Source organism: Carettochelys insculpta, chromosome 3 (genome assembly GCF_033958435.1).
Source record: "Carettochelys insculpta isolate YL-2023 chromosome 3, ASM3395843v1, whole genome shotgun sequence".
NCBI classification, from domain to species: Eukaryota; Metazoa; Chordata; order Testudines; family Carettochelyidae; genus Carettochelys; species Carettochelys insculpta.
This window is the reverse complement of record NC_134139.1, coordinates 180,959,180-180,978,516: the sequence shown is the minus strand read 5'-3', so window position 1 is coordinate 180,978,516 and position 19,337 is coordinate 180,959,180. Positions and strand designations below refer to the sequence as shown.

At 45.9% G+C, this 19,337-nt stretch overlaps 1 protein-coding gene across 1 annotated transcript in view; it reads left to right on the top strand.

The window, feature by feature from the left end:
* Positions 1-19,337, top strand: part of ROCK2 (Rho associated coiled-coil containing protein kinase 2) — a 172,326-nt gene that overhangs the window by 93,563 nt on the left and 59,426 nt on the right. The window lies entirely within an intron of this gene.

Below are 19,337 nucleotides of genomic sequence, written 5' to 3'. Positions count from 1 at the left end.
GAAAAATAGGGTTGTCTTCTTTTGCAACCAATTTCACATAATCTTTTCTCCAGTATTTTTGAGGAGTACACTTTTATAATAATTGCAAATGTACTCTTAAATATTGATGTCTTTTTTTTTCTCATATGGTATTTCATAAGCTTATTGAAAAATGTGATAGCCTTCATTTTTAGCACCATTTAGTTAAATTCCTAAATGCTACAGTGATTCTGTTCCACAGTAGGTGGGTTTATTTATCTTAATTTGACTATTAGGAAGACAAAATGGCTGAGATAATATATTTTATTACACCAACTTCAGGAAGTTGATTCATTAAAAAATATTACTCCATCCATGTAGCAGAAGTTGGTCCAATAAAAGATATTACCTCACTCTCCTTGTGTCTCTAATATCCTGGGAATGGCACAACTACACATACACTTAATTTGATTATGTAAGGCTGCTGACTGGCACAGTTAATTTATTTTTATATTAATTATATATGTTGCCAAGTTGTTACTGCAAGCCTAATTATTTTCAGGATGCATTTGAGTCCATGCTCTTTTTAATGTTAGAGTCAAATAGCTAAGTAATGTGAAGCTTGTAGCTGTAAGAGTTACACTGGACAACTTTAACTGCACTGAGACTATTAGGCTATGTATTAGGAGGCTTATGCCTTCAGGCTTTGCTTCTTGCATTGTACAGACTCTAAGGCTTTCCATGTTCCCAGTCTCTGAACAGATTCTCTGATTCTTTCCCTGTTTAGATATTCAGAGACCTGACTGACACTTTTCTGAAGTAAGCCAAATTTGTTTAGTCATCTAATATTAAACTTAATGTGATAATGGGCCTCAGGTTACTTTTTTATATTTCACATTACATTTTACTTTTAAGATTAAAAATAGTATTTGATCTGCTTCATACAAAACCTTAACTTGCTTTTCTTCCATCAGGCAAAATAGTTTATTAGGTGAGGTTTCGTGGGACAGACCCACTTCTTCAGACCATGTCTGGTCTGGCTATGGTCTGAAACAGTGGGTCTGTCCCATGAAAGCTCACCTAATAAACTATTTTGCTAGTCTTTAAAGTGCTACTTGACTGCTTTTTGTTTTGATAGTGCATAGACTAGAACGGCTTCCTCTCTGTTACTATTCTTCCATCAGTGTTTGCTCATGTCCATTCTGTGTTAGGTGCATATGCACTTCATGGACCAATGCAGGAGATTTTTCCCTTAGTGGTATCCATCAGGTTGACACTGGCACCCTCTGTGCCGCAGTATGAGGGGTGCCATTGACCCCACACCCACTCAGTTTCTTCTTCTCCTAATGTTTGAAAGAATAATTCCTCTTGCTTCAACCACTGATCTCCAGACCTTCAGCACCAGATGGTGGAAGTGAGAAGTACCTCTCCCCTTGATCGCCTCAGGAGGACTTACCATCTGAGGGTCAACCCTACACCCAATGCAAGAGCTGTGACTGAAATTTGTCCTGCGTGCTGCCAGACCTAAGAACAGCCATACTGGGTCAGACCAAAGGTCCATCTAGCCCAGTATCCTGTCTGCCGACGGTAGCCAATGCCAGGTGCCCTAGAGGAGGTCAACCAAAGACAATGATAAAGCGATTTGTCTCCTGCCATCCATCTCCCGCCTTCGACAAAAGGCTAGGCACCATACCTTACCCCTTGCTAATAGCCATCTATGGACCTAACCTCCAAACATTTATCGAGCTCTTTTTTAAACTCTGTTAGAGTCCTGGCCTTCACAGCGTCCTCTGGCAAGGAGTTGCACAGGGTGACTGTGCGCTGTGTGAAGAAAAACTTTCTTGTATTAGTTTTGAACCTGCTACCCATTAATTTCATTTTGTGTCCTCTAGTTCTTATATTATGGGAACAAGTAAATAACTTTTCTGTATTCACTTTCTCCACACCATTCATGATTTTATATATCTCTATCATATCACCCCTCAGTCTCCTCTTTTCTAGACTGAAAACTCCCAGTCTCTCTAGCCTCTCCTCTTATGGGACCCGTTCCAAACCCTTAATCATTTTAGTTGCCCTTTTCTGAACCTTTTCTAACGCCAATATATCTTTTTTGAGGTGAGCAGACCACATCTGCACCCAGTACTCAAGATGTGGGCGTACCATAGTTTTATACAGGGGAAGTAAGATGTTCTTCGTCTTATTTTCTATCCCTTTTTTAATTATTCCTAACATCCTGTTTGCTTTACTGACTGCTGCTGCACACTGCGTGGGCGTTTTCAGAGAACGATCCACTATAATTCCAAGATCCCTTTCCTGATCTGTTGTAGCTAAATTTCCCCCATCATATTGTATGTATAATTGGGGTAATTTTTCCCAATGTGCACTACCTTACACTTACCCACATGAAATGTCATTTGCCATTTTGCTGCCCAATCACTCAGTTTGCTGAGATCTTTTTGTAGTTCTTCACAGTGTGCTTTGGTTTTGACTATCCTGAACAGTTTGGTGTCATCTGCAAACTTTGCCACCTCACTACTTACCCCTTCCTCTAGATCATTGATGAATAAGTTGAACAAGATTGGTCCCAGGACTGACCCTTGGGGAACACCACTAGTTACCTGCTTCCATTGTAAAAATTTACCATTTATTCCTACCCTTTGTTTCCTGTCTTTTAACTAGTTCCCAATCCATTAAAGAATCTTTCCTCCTATCCCATGACCACCTAATTTACATAAGAGCCTTTGGTGAGGGACCATGTCAAAGGCTTTCTGGAAATCTAAGTATACTATGTCTACTGGATCCCCCCTGTCCGCATGCTTGTTAACCCCTTCAAAGAACTCTAATAGATTAGTAAGACACGACTTCCCTTGACAGAAACTATGTTGACTTTTGCTCAACAAACCATGTTCTTCTACGTGTCTGACAATTTTATTCTTTACTATTGTTTCTACTAATTTGCCCAGTACTGATGTTAGACATACCGGTCTGTAATTGCTAGGGTCTCCTTTAGAGCCTCTTTTAAATATTGGTGTTATATTAGCTGTCTTCCAATCATTGGGTACGGAAGGTGATTTAAAAGATAGTTTACAAACCACCGTTAATAGTTCCACAATTTCACATTTGAGTTCTTTCAGTACTCTTGGGTGTATGCCATCTGGTCCCGGAGACTTGTGACTGTTTAGCTTATCAGTTAGTTCCAAAACCTCCTCTAATCACACTTCAATCTGGGACAGTTCCTCAGATTTGTCACCTATAAAGGACGGCTCAGATTTGGGAATCTCTTTAACATCCTCAGCCGTGAAGACTGAAGCAAAGAAATCATTAGTTTTTCTGCAATGGCATTATCTTCCTTGATTGCTCCTTTTATGTCTCTATCGTCCAGGGGCCCCACTGCTTTTTTAGCAGGCTTCATGCTTCTAATGTACTTAAAAAACATTTTACTATTGTTTTTTGAATTTATGGCTAACTGTTCCTCAAAATCTTTTTTGGCTTTTCTTATTGCATTTTTACATTTAATTTGGCAGTGTTTATGTTCCTTTCTATTTTCGTTACTAGAATTTGACTTCCACTTTTTAAAAGACGACTTTTTATCTCTCACTGCCTCTTTTACATGGTTGTTAAGACATGATGGCTCTTTTTTAGGTCTCTTACTGTGTTTTTTAATTTGGGGTATACATTTAAGTTGGGCCTCGAATATGGTGTCTTTGAAAAGTTTCCATGCAGCTTGCAGGGATTTTACTCTAGTTACTTCACCTTTTAATTTCTGTTTAACTAACCTCCTCATTTTTGTGTAATTTCCCTTTTTGAAATTAAATACCAGAGAGTTGGACTGTTGCGGTGTTCTTCCCAACAAGGATTATTAAATGTTATGTTGTGGTCACTATTTCCAAGCGGTCCTGTAATAGTTACTTCTTGGACCAGATCCTGTGTTCCACTCAGTACTAAATCAAGAATTGCCTCTCCCCTTGTGGGTTCCTGTACCAGCTGCTCCAAGAAGCAGTCATTTAAGGCATCAAGACAATTTCTCTCTGAATCCCTTCCTGAGGTGACGTGTACCCAGTCAATATGGGGATAATTGAAATCCCACATTATTAGTGAGTTTTTTATTTTGATGGCCTCTCTAATCTCCCTTAGTATTTCAGCATCACTATCATTGTCCTGGTCAGGTGGTCAGTAATATATTGCTAGAGCTATATTCCCATCAAAGGAAGGAATTGCTATCCATAGTGATTTGGTGGAATATTTTGATTCATTTAGGACTTTTATTTCATTTGATTCTATATTATCTTTCACATACAGTACCACTCCGCCACCTGCTCGACCCCTTCTGTCCTTCCAATTTATTTTATATCCCGGTAAGATCGTGTCCCACTGATTGTCCTTATTCCACCAGGTTTCCGTGATGCCTATTATGTCAATCTCCTCCTTTGATATGAGGTACTCGAATTCAGCCATCTGTCAAGTCTTCCGCTCCTATTTGAACTGTCCATTATACCAAATACGAGGGTCTTGATTTTTCATTCGTCGTTCATTCCGCAAATATGCCCAAATAGTTGTAGCTTTCGTTTTATAACCTTTTGCACCAGGTTCTCTTTTGGCTGTATATTTCTACGTAATTCCTCATTGGTGACCTTCTGCATCCATCCTGTTCTCTGAATCTTTCTATAACAACTCCTTTCAAACTCCAGTATTCTTCTTTTTGAATCTTTCGTTATCACCCATTTCTCACATCCATACAACATGCTACTCAATGCACACTTTTTTAAGATGCTCAGCTTCATTCCTAAGCTAATCACTTTGCTTTTCCAGATCTTATCTGTCACCTTCAAACTCGCTCTTGCTTTCGCTATTCTAGTCACTATTTCTTTCTTACAGTCTAGATCATATGTTATGTTGCTCCCCAGATATGTGAACTTCTCTACATTTTCTAGATCAATACCATCTACACTGATCTTCCTTCCTATTTCTTTATCACCAAATACCATTGTTTTTGTTTTATTGATGTTCATAATCAGTCCGTACCGCTTCCCTTCTTTGTTTTGCACCTGCACCGTTTTCGCTAGCTTCGTCTCATTTTCCTTAATGATAAGTGTATCATCCACAAACCTCAAGTTGTTAATTCTTTTCCCATGCACAGATATCCCTACTACCTCTTCCTTGGTCTTGTCCATCGCTCTCTCCAGAGGTGTGATGAAGATGCTTGGTGGAGATATCTCTTTTAGTTTTTCAGTTAGTCTCTCTGAGACACTCGGGCCCAATTGTGCTTTGTATAGATCGGTGCAATATCTCGTCCATCACTGCATAATCTTCTCCCAGTTCATGAGCACTTCTTCGTTCTCATCTTTGATCACCATCTGCTTTGGTTGCCATTTCCTATTAATATTCCTAATTGTCTTATACACTTCCCTGGTCTTACATTCACCGTAATACCTCTCTATATCTTCACATTGCTTCTCTAACCATTTCTCCTTATCCTTTTTGGCTACTTTCCTTACCTCATTGCATTTCATCCTATACTGCTGTTCCGCCATCTCAGAGACATCTCTTCTGATCTTCAGCGCTCTCTTCCCCTGAACCAGTTTCAGTGTCTCCTGAGTAATCCACTTCTTATTGATCTTCTCTTCTTCTGGAACAGTCTGTTCCATTACTTCTTGTATCACCATGGCTATCCCTGCAACTCTTTTATCTAGGTCTTTCTCTGTGGCAATATTCTTAATCTTCTCTTTGAGCACTGCTCTGTATGCATTCCCTGTTTCTTCCTCACCTAGACTTGCCATGTCTCTTCTTTTCTTAAACTGTATTTTACACTTTCTTTTGAGTTTTATCTTAATGTTTGAGATCACTAGACTGTTGTCCAAGTCTATATCTGCCCCTTGGAAAGTTTGGCACTGCTGTACTGATGTTACCCATCTTCTTATTAAAATCATATCTATCACGTTCTTGGACTTCCCATCATTCGATCACCATGTCCACTTCCTACAGTCCTTTTGTTGGAACTTGTATTGAGGATCACCATATCACGATCTGTAGCGAAGTCTAGTAGTTTTTCACCTTGTTTGTTTCTTTCTCCATATCCCAACCTTCGTTATCTGTTCCAACCTTCACATTCCAATCTCCTCCGATGAGCAACGCATCTTTCTTCGGAATCTCCTCCACCGTCTTTCTCAAGTCTTTATAGACTATTCCAGTCTCTTCCTCCATACTGTCTGACGTGGGTACATACACCTGAAAGACTGAGACATTGATTGGTTTTGCTTTGAATCTTTCTACCATCAATCTTGCACTCACTGGTTTGTATCCTAATAATGCTCTTCTAGCTGTTTTACTAAGAAGGAATCCGACTCCAGCCTCATGCTGCCTTTCATTTCCTGACCAAATGACTTCGCAACCATACATTTCTCCCAATGCTATCCAAAGCATCTCTGCCAGTCCAAGTATATCACTCCATCTCCTTCTGAAACAGCTCTAATTTTCCAGTTGCCCACAGTGTTCAGACGTTCCATGTTCCAATTGATAACATATGTGTTAGTTGTAATTTTCTTTCGGTAGCCAACTTATCAACCCAACCCCGATCACTCGATTGGTGTTGCAGGCCTTGGTTATCCAGAAGACATCCGAGCTGGCATCTTTTATCATTTAGTTGTACTGACATCAGATTTCATTTTTATTGTTGTTTCATGGTCAGCGCATCAACACTCATCTGACCAACCTTCCTTCTTCATCCAGGCTTGGGACTGGCATGGAGCTCATATAGGCTTCATGGCAGGGCTTTTGAGATGTATTGATTGTATCCATTCTATGACCTAACCTCCTACCCCTCTCTCAGAGTTAGCTCTCAAGAAAGAAACAGAGGAAGTGGGCCTGGTGGGTACCAGAATGTGCTAGAGCCAACCCCAAGGATTGCACTAAGTGAAAAATCACAGGCAATAATGTAGGCAGTGGGCATGTATGTACAGTAAACCCTTGACATACACGGCTTCAGGTTTTGTGTAACTCGCTTTAAAGTGAGTTAAGCACAACTTGACGCTGCTCTGCAGCCCCTTCTCCCTGCCTTCTCCCAGCCACATGGCTGTCAGCCTGACAGCTGTGCCATTGGGGAAGGGAGGGAGAAGCAGGCATGAAATGGACCACCCTGGTGGGCTGATCGGTTTCCTGGGTCTGCAAGTGGAGGGGAGCTGGGAACCAAGTGGCAACCTAGTTCCCATCTCCCCGTACATCTTGTGCAAAAATTTGAGTTACGCAGAGGTTGCAGGAATACAACCCCTGCATAACTCGAGAGTTTACTGTAAAGTAGAATGGGTGTTAAATATCACATCTTGAAAAACAACAATTAAGGAAGTTTTCAACCAAATGAATACTAGTTCACCAATATATGTTAAAGGGTTGTAACATATACAAGAACTGCTGATAGCATTATAGCTCCAGTGTTAATCAGAGCTCATGATAAAACAGCAATATGTATAAAATTATGCTAACTACAAAGTTGAGGAAATCCATCAGTAATTTGTCTGGTGGCTATAGACGTAATAAGCCTAAGATTGCTCAGATGTGTTTCTACTGAGGAAATTGAGCTATAGTAAAACTTTTAGACTTCCTCAGTTTGGTGTGTTTGCCTCATTCTTTTAAGTAATTGTGGCAATTAGGGTTTTTTAATACTTTTAAGTTTGTCTTTGTAGTTTTAGATGGTCTGAGAGAATGAAATGGAAAAAATCTTTTATATAAGAAGCTGTAGAATCAGACACCTTGACATAGTTCTGGAATCTCTCCAAATCCTATCTTACTTTCTTCATAATATGGGGATGTCCCAGCTGTAAAAATATATTGATGTTGGCAGGATAACCTTCGTAAAACATAGGCCTTCCTAGCACCTATTTTTCTTCTCTAACTTTTAGTCCCTTTACCATTAGAACATATTAACAATTTATTTATGTAAAGAGCCCAGAAAAATAGCTGCATGGATTTGAGGCGGGATGAAAAAGAGAAATCTTACTGTTGTAGAATTCAAATCAAGCTTATCTATTAAACCACCTACACCAGATGGACACTCAGAGTATAATTTCTTCCAACGGGCAGATGCACAGAATTGCTAATTGGTTTGTTGGTGGACTTGTTGGTTTACAAAGCTCAGGTGTTTTTCACCCCTGAAGGAGAAGCATGTATAATCTTGACCCTAACTGAAAGAAAAGCTTGAAAAAAGGAAGGACCGGAGAAGGCCTCAGGGGCTTGGGAGGAGTTCCAACCACATACTGGCATGCAGTTGCCTCAGCGAGAGTACTTAAGGCACCAAAAATCTGCAGCCTTTTTGGTTCCATGACTAATGAAAGCACCATCACAGGTCTGCATCATGACTGGTTCCTGTGGAAACTCCAGGGACAGGAACTGCCCACAGAGATTGCCTTTTCATATAGACCAGTCAGTATTTCTGGCCCCTTCTAGCTGAGCTCTTAGGGAAGCACAAGCTCAAAGGAAGCTCTGAGAGGAGGTGGTGTTGCTGGAGAGAGAAGGAATAGTCATCAGTTTGGGACTGCATCCTCTGGTAGATGGAATAACCCTAGGAGATAAATTCTTCCTCCTTCTAGAACAGCGTTTTGCTCCCCTGATGGCATCGGACAATGAGCTTGGATACCTTCTGCTCCAGCTATATGCAGTGGGCCCTGTGGTATGCAAGACCAGGCTCACTATTGCCTGCAGACCTGGCCTAATTTACTCCATCATCTATGCAAAGAAGTGTTGGTGGGTCAGGAAGGCTAAAACATCGCTCTTGCAGCATCATTATTATACACTGAGGCATTCTGACCTCTTCCAAGAGCCCTGGAGGTGAGTTTAGAAACCTGTCTGTCTGCAGCATTTGTGAAAGGCAGTCCAGCGTGCTCTGAGCCAAAAAGATTTGGGTAATCGAGCAGCATAAGGAGCTTGTGTGAGATACCACGAGAGACGATACACGCAATGTTCCCAGTTCTTCTAAGATATAAACACTTTATCTTCTTTGATCCTTCCATCTTCCAGTTGGGGGTACTTAGCCCCTTTCAAAGAAGTAGCTGCTGAGACCTTGCAACTCATACATCTTTTGTCTCTGAAATTCTTGTAGTCTGTCCTGAACAGGGCAATAAAGCCCCAGGGAAAGAAAGGCCCTTTACTTAACTGAAGAGTCATTGCCACAGAACTCCTATAGTATACGTTAGGAAGAGCACTACGGTGTTAGAGAGAACAGGTTTAGGATTGAAATGAAAAGAGACTAGGATGCTCTCTGCGTAAAGAAAGATATTCCACTTAGCTCTCTCAGACCTTTCAGCTATGGAGCAATCCTGTTTGACAGTTGGATCTCACTGTAATTCAGACATTTACTTTAGGAAGGAGGTGAGCCTCAGAAATTCTAAAGCATTGTCATCTTAGGATAAAGAGGGATTCATACTTTAATTTCTGGATGTTAATGTTGGAGATGTAAAAGGTGATCTAATTCATCTTTGAGTACCATAGTATTGCATACCATAGTAAATCATAATATTTAAATACAAGACCTTCTGAGCTTTTTCCATAGTCTGACGAATGAATGATGGAAAATAGTAATCTGCTGTGTGTATAGTGTGTCAAGGAGACGTTACAGTCCTTAGATCTGTTCCTGAGAGAGGAGTCAGAGAATTTCACGAGGAATGCAAGAGAAGATTCAGTTATTTACAGTTAAATAGGAAAAATACTATCTTCTAAGGCTCAGGATAGCACTGAAGATCTCCTTTGAGGGAAAAGTGGAAATTTCATTTGCTGGCTATTGAGATTATTGGGATCTTTTCTGGAAACTTCAGTCTATATTACTTAATGTTCTTCAGCAATCATCAGCTTACTTCAAAAATGAAGTAAATCAAGAGATTTGGAGGAAATGAGCAGTCAGATTGGCTAAGATGTTGCTCTGCTGTGGTTTAACATCTCTGCATAAATATTAGGAACCTACCATCTTATTTTATGGCTTCTTTAATTATAGTTGTGAGAGGAATGAGGTCACAGTGATTAGCCGAGTCTGGGTGTTTAGCTAGGTCTTGTGACGGAAGGAGAGGCTGTCTTGAAAACCAAATCAGCTCCTTTCAAGGAACACCCTTGTTTGGGGAGGAATTCAGATGGCCTTGGCAAATCACTGTTAAAGACTTAAGATCTCCCTCAGCACAGTCTCCTATTTAAGCCATCTAGTATGGCTTCCAGTTCTCCAGTGGCATCTACCAATAGTAGTGTTTATTTAGCAGCCACAGGGCTAGTTCAACAGGAGAAACTTCAAAATCATTTTTCTTGCTAAAAATCAGGATGAGACACACTCAAGCAAGGTCTGTAGATCTGTGCCCACAGTGCTATCATACTCAGGTTTAAAGATTTATTCCATGCCTGAGCCTAAGGTACCCTCATGTCCTGGGCACTGTAGCGTCTGAGTATTATGAAAACAAAAATGCCATATATATGTATTCAGCTTGTCTAAAAGGAAGAGAATGCAGTAGGTCAGCGGTTGTCAGACTGTGGTCTGGTGGTTTCCAAACTCTTTTTAGGTGGTCTGTAAATAGTTCCCTCAAAGGTGCACGTCTGGGTAGCTGCACGCAAAAGAATGAAGAACTGTCCACCTAATCAGTGGAGCTGCACAGGCATTTTTCTGCTAATCAGGTGCCTGGAGCGTGCAGAAGATGCACATATAACATGTGGTTGTCTTCTGAGGCAGAACAGGAGGTAGATATTAGGGGACAGTGTGGTGAGTTGGGGAAATAGGAGGTAGGCATGTGGGTTTGTGGACTGAGAAAAGGGGATGGGGAGGGGACTTGGGATGTGCTGGGCTGCAGCAGCCAGAGAAAGGAGGCACCTGTCCCCAGCTCCAGAGCTGTTGCAGAGACGCACACACGTTTGGAAAGGATCCAGTATAGTCTGTAGGGGCAAAAAAGTTTGAGAACCACTGTGATAGGTCTTTAATCCCTCATTATAAAAAGAAGGTACTGTTTTATCCCAGAGTGGCCACTATCTACTTCATTTATTTTATGATAAAGAAAGCCATAGCTGGTCTGTCTCACAACCTGAAGTGGTAGAGTTATTCGATCCTTAGGGACCTGAGATTCAGAATGAAAACTCTGAAGTAGATTGCCCAGGTCTTTATCACTGGAGACCATTTCTGTAACTGCTTAGACATCTCCTTCAGTCTGTGTTCTCTGTAAGCTGAGTGCTTGGGTGGCCAGGCCACCCAGGAGAGTTTCAGGTGCTGCCCAGCTGATTAGCTGAGTGCCCACAGCTGGCACCATATGTTTCCATTGGTGGTGCACATGCACACATGCCGTGGTGTATGCAGCAAGTTTTTTTTCCATACGTGGATAGAAAAAATTAGAACATTTCCTGCAGTGCCCATTTACATGCTCTGGTTCTTCTTCGAGTGTCCCCGTGGGTGCTCCACCATAGGTGACGGCTTGGCCGGCGCCGCAGATCGGATCTTCCAAGCAGTTTCTGCCGGACCGCGCATGCGCCGGCGCGCGCCGCTCCCTGGCGCGCTCCTGGCCATGTGCGCGATCCGGTCCCCGCCAGTTCCTCTCAACCGCCGTCGGCTGCAGACGGAATCCGACTAGGCTAAAGCCACATAGCGTATTCAACGACTTTATTTGTTTTCTCTTTAAAGTTTTTCAGTTCTTTAGGATACCATAAGTAACCGGTTGTTATTTTGTAAAAAAAAAACAAAAAAAAAAACAAACAACAAACAAGCTACGGAGGGACAGCTCAAGCCAGTCCCAGTAACAAGCACCGGAGGTCGGGAGCTAGGGCCATCAGCCCTCCTGCGGAGGCAGGCCATCGGACGGGGAAACAGCACAAAGAAGTGCTAAGTACCCACAAACAAACTCAAAGACTCACCAACAATGTCCTCCTCAGGCTTTAAAAAATGTGAGTCCTGCCGAGAGGCGATGCCAGTGTCCGATGGGCACAGTCTATGCATAAGGTGCCTGGGGGAGTCCCATGTGGCACAAAAATGCGCCTTCTGTGCAAAGTTAACGACCAGAGCACGGAGAGACAGGGAGATGAGAATTAAACTGCTGCTTCTTGACAAGGCCCTCCAGCCAGACGTGCCGGAGCGGCCGCAGCAGGAGGGACCCTCCGGGGCCCTTAGAAGGAAAGCTGCCTCTCTCACTCCATCAGCGCAAAAACGGAGGAAAGTTTCTCCAACCCGATCCCTGCCGGCAGCAACAGTGAGCGGGACGGGAGGAGCGAGCAGCCCCCAGCCGCAGCAACAGCTGATCGGCGGCGGCACGGAGAGCCACGTGGAAGCGGCTCAGCCTCCGATGATCAGCCAGCCGCCCCGCACCGCAGGCAGGGCGGCGGCTAAGCAAGCGCCGGTACCAGCGGCACCGCAGGCAGCGGCACCGACCCCCGGGGAACCGGCGGTGCAGAGCGCGCAGGCACGTAGCCTGCAGGCGCAGAAGGACTCCGCACGTGCGGCACCGCCCTCGAGCGTGCCTAGCACGGTGCCGACGGGGCCGGGATCCCCCGCCCATCAGGGGGCGGAGTTACCTCCTCAAGGGAGGGGAAAGGCTGCACACAAGAGGAGGCACTGCAGCCCCTCTCCAGACAGGGCTGTGGAGCTCTTTTCTCACAGCCCTCCGCTCATGTTGCAGACTCCAACCAGAAGGCAGGGGCCCCCCCCTAGCCTACCCGGAGCCCCCTTCTCCTTTCCTGCAATCAGCCTCCCCATGGCTGGCACCACCCTCGCCCTTCCTGGGATTTGAATCGCTGGACTATTATGCAAAATCGCTCTCTCCAGTGTCTCGACGATCCCCCTCTCCCAGACACACAGGGTACGTGCAAAGGGAATGGTCAAGGTCACCTTCCCAGGAACAGTGCCTATACTGCCATGGTCGTCCCTACCACGCGGGGCATGGACACCATCGGCAATCTACCAGGGAGAGATCCCCACATATTACCTCGTACCCCCGAGGGCAATCGCGATCGGGGACGGAGACTCAAGCATCCCAGGGGGGACTGGCCATGGACCCACGAGATTTTCCCTCGCAAACCTCCAGCGAGAGGGCGCACCATCACCATCAAGAACCGGAAGGGTCCAAAGAAATGTACCCCAGCGGTTCCTCGTTTTCCTCCCCGGATGAGGCCACGGCCTTAGGGGACGTCCATCCCAAGGACGATCTCAAACAGTTTCAGGAGCTGTTTAAGAGGGTAGCTTTCACGCAAGGCATCCAGACAGCACAAGTGCAAGAGAAACATCATAAGCTCCTTAAAAATTTGAGCTCCCCGGCCTCCTCCAGAGTAGCAATCCCGCTTGATGAAGTGATCTTGGAGTCCGCCACTACCATATGGCAGACCCCGGCAACTATTCCGCCTGTCCAAAAGAGAGCGGATAAGAAATACTTCGTGCCGGCGAAGGGCATGGAGTTCTTGTTTAGCCACCCCCAGCCAAACTCCTTGGTGGTGGAGTCCTCGCAGCAAAGATTAAAAACATCTCAATTTAAAACAGGGGGAACGGACAAAGATGCCAAGAAGCTAGAGCTGTTCGGCAGAAAGGTCTACTCCTCCTCCACTTTAACCTTGCGAATGGCAAATTATGCAGCGCACTTGGCGAACCATAATTTCGACAACTATGCCAGATTAACTTCCCTCATGGACTCGCTTCCAGAGGACAAAAAGCCGGTCCTCAAGGCCATAGTGCAAGAGGGCTACGCGGCTGCGAGGATGGAAGTTCAGATTGCTTTGGACGTTGCGGACACGGCAGCATGTTCCACAGCAACTGCAGTGGTGATGCGACGGGAGTCCTGGCTCCAGACCTCGGGCATACCGAGAGATCTGCAGGCGAAGATAATCGACCTTCCCTTCGACTTGCAGAAGCTGTTTGCTGAATCAACTGACTCGGTCCTTCATTCCAGTAAAGATTCAAGAGCCACACTCAGGACCCTGGGGATTTACACCCCTCCATACTCAAAGAAAAGGTACTACCCACAGCAAAGGCGGTACCAATACCAGCAACAGCGCCCCCAGTATCACAGGGGTTACGAGCAAGGGCGGCATCAGCAGCACCAGCAGTACAGAACCCCCAGGCGACGCTCACAACAGGGCCGTCCGTCCTCGGGGCGGGGCCAAAGGCCACAAGTTTGACATACAAATCCAGGGCTGCGCCATCACCACCATTGCACAAGATCATCCGAAACGACTTTTTCACCATCGCCTCCGACCATTCTACGACCAGTGGCAAAGGATCACCACAGACAAATGGGTGCTGGAGATCATAGCCACGGGGTATGCCATCCCCTTCCAGTCGCTCCCGCCGCCGCGACCCCTGCCCAAGCCCCACCCCCAGGAGGCCTCCCATGTAGCCAGGCTCAGGCAGGAGGTGGCCCACCTAGAGTTCATAGGGGCGGTGGAAAAGGTGCCGGAGCAACTGCAAGGGAAAGGGTTCTACTCTCGGTATTTCCTGACGGAGAAAAAGACAGGAGGCTGGAGGCCCATCTTAGACCTTCGTGGCCTCAACAGGTATCTGCGCAAGCAACGTTTTCGGATGATCACTATTGCCTCCATCCTTACAGCACTGGACGATGGAGACTGGTTCGCAGCCCTCGATCTACAAGACGCGTACTTCCACATAACCATTCATCCGGCTCACCGACGTTTTCTCCGGTTCATGGTAGGCAACGAACACTTCCAATACAAGGTCCTACCGTTTGGCCTTTCCTCGGCCCCCAGAGTCTTCACCAAGACCTTGGCAGTGGTGTCAGCCTACCTGCACAGACAGGGGGTGTTTATTTTCCCGTATCTGGACGACTGCCTGCTCAAAGGGACCTCGAAAAGGGAGGTTCTCCGCATGATACGCGTCACAGCAAATACGTTCTCCGCACTTGGCCGGGTTATCAATCTGGCAAAATCAAAGATAGACCCCTCACAGGACATAGAGTTCATAGGGGCTCGCATAAACTCGGTCTCGGCGAGAGTATACCTTCCAGAGGCTCGCTTTCGAGCCATCGGTTCCCTCGTGCAGGTCATCACCTTCAGCCCTACGGTGCCGGTCTTGACGTGCTTGCAGCTGCTGGGCCACATGGCAGCGGCTACGTTTGTGGTACAGAACGCCAGGTTGCACATGCGCAGCATGCAACATTGGCTGGCAAGTGTATACAAGCCGGCAGTACACACCGTTCACAGGGTGGTGTCGCCCCCACCTGGGGTGCGCGAATCCCTGCAATGGTGGGTAAACCCCGGGAACTTGCTAACAGGGGTACCCTTCCATCAGCCGCAAATATCGGTTTTCCTCACTACGGATGCCTCCCTCATAGGGTGGGGAGCGCACATGGGCGAAGAGGTGGCTCAAGGACTGTGGTCACCCACGGAACAGTCTCTGCATATCAATGTTTTAGAGCTCAGAGCAGTGTTCAACGCCTGCAAACACTTTCGAGACCGTATACAAGGCAAAGTCGTCGGGATCAGTACAGACAATACCTCCACCATGTTTTACATAAACAGGCAAGGAGGAGCTCGATCCCGTACCTTATGCGCGGAAGCAATCCGCCTATGCAACTGGTGCATCGCCCACGATATAATCCTGAGAGCCTCCTACTTGCCGGGCACGCACAACGTGAAGGCAGACCAGTTGAGCAGACGTTTTGCGCTCACCCACGAGTGGCAGATCCTTCCCGATCTACTACGGCCGATTTTCCACGCATGGGGGTTTCCCCAAATAGATCTGTTTGCCACTCAGCACAACAAACAGTGCCCACGATTCTCCTCCAGAGCAGGGCTGGGCCGGGGGTCCCTGGGGGACGCGTTCGCGATCCCGTGGGGAGGCCCCCTGCTTTACGCGTTTCCCCCCGCAGTGCTGATCCACAAGGTTCTGCAAAAAGCCAGGAGAGACAAGGCTCGGATGATCCTGATAGTCCCAACATGGGATCGCCAACCATGGTTCCCCCTACTCCTGCGCCTGTCGGACCGCCCACCGATGCCTCTTCCGGTGGCGCCGGACCTGCTCACGCAAGCCCAGGGGTCCATAGTGCATCCGCACCCCCAAAGCCTGCGACTGCAAGCGTGGCTAATCCATGGCTCAGCTCCCTAGAGAGCACATGCACAGTGGAAGTACAGCAAGTCCTAGAAAGTAGCAGGAGGACTTCCACTAGGAAAACCTACAAACAAAAATGGACTCGCTTCATGGCTTGGTGTTCTACCAAGCAGCTGGCCCCCCTTTCGGCGCCTATACCTACAATTCTAGAGTATTTACTGGACCTCAAGAGAGCAGGACTCTCGCTATCCTCGTTAAAGGTCCACCTGGCTGCCATCTCGGCGTTCAGACATGAGGAGGGAGGGCACACGGTGTTCGCCCACCCTATGGTTACCAGGTTCCTCAAAGGGTTGGTAAACCTATACCCCCCTCGGAAACCGATTCCACCTTCGTGGAGCTTGGACCTGGTGCTTACCACACTCATGGGACCACCGTTCGAGCCCTTGGCCACGGTTCCCCTTCGCCTCCTTACACTAAAGACGACCTTTCTTCTTGCAATTACGTCGGCCCGTCGGGTGAGCGAGCTTGCGGCAGTCATGGCAACGCCACCCTGCACTGTCTTTTCCAAGGAGGCGGTAACCATACGGCTGCATCCAGCCTTTGTTCCCAAAGTTTCTTCCGAGTTTCACATCAATGAACCTATTGTTCTACCCTCGTTCTATCCAAAGCCTCATAACTCCAGCGAAGAGGCGCGCCTACACCTCCTGGATGTGAGGAGGGCGCTAGCCTTCTACGTAGACAGGACCAAGTCCTTCCGAAAAACGGATAGACTCCTGGTCTCCCTCGCTCCCAAATCTAAAGGAGAAGGTCTCTCATCGCAGAGAATCTCAAAGCACATTGTATCCTGCATAAAAATGTGCTACGAGCTCAGAAAGACTCCTTTGTCGGCCACTCCCAGGGCTCATTCCACCAGGGCGGTGGCAGCATCAACAGCCTTTTTCAAGGGCGTTGCATTGAAAGACATTGCAGAGCGGCGACCTGGTCATCTTACGACACGTTCGCCAAACATTACGCCCTTCACAGGGTATTCCAAGAGGATACCCGTCTCTCTGCAGCGGTCCTCTCGGGGACCAGCTGCACATAATCCGATTACCCACCACCTATCTGGGTTACTGCTGGGTAGTCACCTATGGTGGAGCACCCACGGGGACACTCGAAGAAGAAAGAGAAGTTACTCACCGTAGTAACGGTGGTTCTTCGAGATGTGTCCCCGTGGGTGCTCCACTTCCCGCCCATCCTCCCCGCTTCGGATCTCTGTTAGTGTTTTGCAGGGGCAACCGAGGCGGTTGGTCGAGGAACTGGCGGGGACCGGATCGCGCACATGGCCAGGAGCGCGCCAGGGAGCGGCGCGCGCCGGCGCATGCGCGGTCCGGCAGAAACTGCTTGGAAGATCCGATCTGCGGCGCCGGCCAAGCCGTCACCTATGGTGGAGCACCCACGGGGACACATCTCGAAGAACCACCGTTACTACGGTGAGTAACTTCTCTTTATACCTCGTTTTCCACCTGTCATCTGTGTGTTTTGTGATAAAACGAAATTATTGTTGGTTTATGTTACACGTTAAGACAAACACTTCTGTACAATTTGACAGTCTCACTTTCAATGGGGAGTCGAGGCAGGAGCTCTGTCAGTGTAGCTTTGACAGCAAAATGCTTCCTTGAGAAAATACAGAATTGGTTTTGGTGGAGGATTTTATGTGGGGTTTTTGTGTGTGTTGTTTTAATCCTATTTTCAGCTATTCCTGCTTGTTTTCTTTGAGTTGAGTGTAAAGTGATTGAGGAAGTTTCTGTGGTTTACAAAAGTCTTGGGCTAAATGGAGCAAGAGTGTTTGTGCTACTCCAGTTGTACTTCATCTGGAATTTCTTTTCATTGTCACCATCTGGACTTCCTGGAATAAATCTAACTGAAGCTTGAATTTACAGAAAGTGATTATGTGTATCACTTTGAACCAGTGTGTTATCAGACTGCATCTGACTCTTCAGAGGGTAGTTGTTAATGGTTCTCAATCCTGCTGGAAACGTGTAACAAGTGGGGTTCCTCAGGGGTCTGTTTTAGGACTGGTTCTGTTCAATGTCTTCATCAGTGATTTAGATATTGGCACAGAAAGTATGCTTATTAAGTTTGCAGATGACACTAAACTGGGAGGGGTTGCAACTCCTTTGGAAGACAGGGTCATAATTCAAAATGATCTGGATAAATTGGAGAAATGGACTGAGGTAGATAGGATGAAGTTTAATAAGGACAAATGCAAAGTGCTCCACTTGGGAAGGAACAATCAGTGTCACACCTACAGGATGGGAAGAGACTGTCTAGGAACGACTACAGCAGAAAGGGATCTAGGGTTTATGGTGGACCACAAGCTCAATATGAGTCAACAGTGTGATGCCGTTGCAAAAAAAGCAAACATGATTCTGGGATGCATTAACAGGTGTGTTGTGAACAAGTCAGGAGAAGTCATTCTTCCGCTCTACTCTGCACTGGTTAGGCCTCAGCTGGAGTATTGTGTCCAGTTCTGGGCACCACAGTTTAAGAAAGATGTGGAGAAATTAAAGAGGGTCCAGAAAAGAGCAACAAGAATGATTAAAGGTCTAAAGAACGTGACCTATGAAGAAAGTCTGAAAGAATTGGGCTTGTTTAGTTTGGAAAAGAAAAGATTGAGGGGCAACATGGTAGTGGTTTTCAAGTATCTAAAAGGGAGTCAGGAGGGAGAAAACTTGTTCTTCTTGGTCTCTGATGATAGAATAAGAGGCAATGGACTAAAACTGCAGCAAGGGAGGTTTAGGTTGGATGTTAGGAAAAAGTTCCTAACTGTCAGGGTGGTCAAACAGTGGAATAAATTGCCAAGGGAGGTTGTGGAATCTCCATCTCTGGAGATATTTCAGAACAGGTTAGATAGATGTCTATCAGGGATGGTTTAGACAATACTTGGTCCTGCCATGAGGGCAAGGGGCTGAACTTGATGGCGTCTCGAGGTCCCTTCCAGTCCTAGTACTCTGATTCTTTTGTTGCTTTTTCATCTGTGAGCAAGGCCTACGGATGGACTGGGCTTTTGTGTTACTACATTAATGAGGTAGCAGAAAAGTGTTTTTAGGAATAAAATCTGTGCTTGTTTTAAAAATTGTTTATAGAGCCTAACCTTCCCATTTTTCCAGAATGTGTTGTCCTTTAAATTGATCTTTTAAGCATAAAAATAAAAACAAAACAAGACCAAAAATCTTAGCTGCATCTAGCGGCTAACTGGGGGCTGGAGGGCAGGAGGTGGACACAAAGAACTATGTATAGGTTGAACCTCTCTAATCCAGAAGTCTCTCGTCTGGCAATATCTCTAATCTGGCACAATTTCAGTTAGTTTGATGACCACTTATCATGGGGTTGGCCAAGTTTCTGG